This window comes from Moschus berezovskii, chromosome 16 (assembly GCF_049115385.1).
Source record: "Moschus berezovskii isolate FMDL1 chromosome 16, NW_MosBer_1.0, whole genome shotgun sequence".
Taxonomy (NCBI): Eukaryota; Metazoa; Chordata; class Mammalia; order Artiodactyla; family Moschidae; genus Moschus; species Moschus berezovskii.
In genome coordinates, this window is record NC_142475.1 from 44,489,905 (window position 1) to 44,492,399 (window position 2,495).

Here is a 2,495-nt window from a genome sequence, read left to right on the forward strand (position 1 = left end):
AGAGGCTGGAGGTGGGGCTGACTCGGCAGGACCCAGGAGGGAGGGTGTCTAAAGGAGGCATGAAAGCCTGGGAACCAGACAGCAAGAAAGGAAAGACCAAGCCTGAAGTCTGTGAGCCATGCACCACAGCCTCCTGACGCCCCCTCTGAACAAAACCCCACCCTCCCCTTCGGCCACCACCCCCACCTGCTCCCCCCTCCACTGTCCCTGAGGGCTGCAGCTTCATTTGTGGAGGTAGGCGTCCAGCCACAGCTGCCCAGACTTCCTCAGGGACCCGATGATATCTTGCAGGGCCCGAAGCAGCGGCTTCTCCTGGTACTCAATGCCGTGCTTGGCACACAGGGACCTCACCAGCGGGGCGATCTTGGGCAGGTTGTGCCGGGGCATGGTGGGGAAAAGGTGGTGCTCGATCTGGAAGTTGAGGTGCCCACTGAACCAGTCGTTGAAGAAGGACTGCTCCACGTTGCAGGTGGCTGCCAGCTGGCTGCTGAACCAGTCGCGGTAGGGTTCTCGGTCAATCTCCATGACAATGTGATTCATCTGTGTGACCCACACAAACCAGTGGCTCTCCAGGAACCTGATGAAGTTGAGGAAAAGGATGGCTCCCAGGACACCATAGAAAGGGATGTAGGTGATGAAGAAACGGGTATAGTAGCTGATGACCCAGGCCAAGTCCACCCAGTCCTTGCGAAGGATCATGGTCCTGATGTTCTGGTACTGGAAGTACAAAGGGATGAGCAGTGGCGGCCCAATCAGGAAGAAGTACTCATGCTGGTGGTTGTAAGGCAGGTATTTCAGTTTCTTCTTGCCGTACTCAATGGGCTGCCACTTGCCCAGGACAAACATATGCAGCATGTTCACATCCGGATCCTTGTGGAAGATGTTGGGTTTGGCATGGTGCTGGAAGTGGCGATGGTTCCACCAGTTGGCAGAGGCACCCTTAAAGTGACCGATGATGAACTTGTGTATGATATGGTTCCACACGGACTTCTTGTAAACAGAGAGGTGGCCGTAATCGTGTTGTAGCCATCCAGCCTGGGCCTGAGAGATAGCAAGGATGAAGGCCGTCACGATGGTTGGAATCCAGCCGTTGCCAAAGTAGAAGAGAATGAACCAGGTGACGCTCTCCATGGCGATGGTGTGGGCCAGGTGGAGAAGGAAGAAGAGCTGGTTACTCTTGAACAGGTTCATGTCCTCAGCAGTCTTCCTCAGGGCCCGGAAGTCCTCGGTGATCTGGGAATTCTTGCCGCGGTCCTGGCTGGGCTCCTCAGGGGCCAGCTCACCAATCAATAGGGGCTTCATGAACTTGCGCACAAAACCAGGGTTGCGGTGGAAGGCCAGGAAGGCATCCGTGGCATCTTCCCCAGCGTAGTGCCCGATGACCCGCTGGCCCCCCGGGTGCCGGCTGGACCATTTGGTGATGTTGTAGACCTTCCGATTGATGACCAGCCACTTGTCTGTGCGCAGGTTGTGCTTCTGAATCTCCTCCCAGCGGAAGGTAGGCATCGGCGCCTCAGGCTCAGTGGCCCCCTCGCCCTGGTTACCCTCCTTCCCCATGCTGCGTGCTGACCCGGTGGGGTGAGTGCGGTCCGGGCCCTTCTCGCTTTCGGCTTTTGTCTCCTCCTCCTCCTCCTCCTCCTCCTACGACGTCCCCTCCCCCAGCCTCCTCACCCTGCCTTTCCTCTCCGCTTCCAAGTGTCCCCAAGCAGGATCTTCATTGCAGTACAAGGGTTATCTAGTTGTGGCCTGCAGGCTTAGTTGCCCTGGGGCATGTGAGATCTTAGTTCCCAGGCCAGGGATCAAACCTGCATCCCCTGCATTGGCAGACAGATTCTTAACCACTGGACCACCAGGGAAGTCCCCTACATTAAGACTCTGTTAAGTCACTTTTTCTTATCTATGTGCATGTTGTTCAATAGCTTGTCTACCCAACCAATAAGTATTAAGTCGTTCTTCAAAATCTGACTCAGCACCTCTCCTGTAAGAGAATTTGCAGGCTGCTGCTGCTGCTAAGTCACTTCAGTAGTGTCCAACTCTGTGTGACCCCATAGACGGCAGCCCACCAGGCTCCCCCATCCCTGGGATTCTCCAGGCAAGAACACTGGAGTGGGTTGCCACCTCCTTCTCCAATGTGTGAAAGTGAAAAGTGAAAGTGAAGTCGTTCAGTCATGTCTGACTCGTAACGACCCCATGGACTGCAGCCCACCAGGCTCCTTCGTCCATGGGATTTTCTAGGCAAGAGTACTGGAGTGGCTTGCCATTGCCTTCTCCAAAGAGAATTTGCAGGAGATACCTTCAGTTGGTACCACAAATGTGCCTTCAACAAACCATGCCCTCTTTTATCAATAATGACTCTTCATTTGAAAGGCAGCTCTTGGCTTATTCCCAAGCCCTGGTAGAGGGTGAAAGCCTAGACCATGTAGCATCAAGTGATATTGCAATTTTGAACTATCATGAATTAGTTGTTTATCTGATCCACCAAATCACAAAGTTGA

The 2,495-nt window shown here is 54.3% G+C and overlaps 1 pseudogene; it reads right to left on the reverse strand.

Moving 5' to 3' along the window:
- Nucleotides 1-211: 211 nt before the first annotated feature.
- On the reverse strand, nucleotides 212-1,557 carry LOC129560310 (acyl-CoA 6-desaturase pseudogene; annotated as a pseudogene).
- Nucleotides 1,558-2,495: the final 938 nt, after the last annotated feature.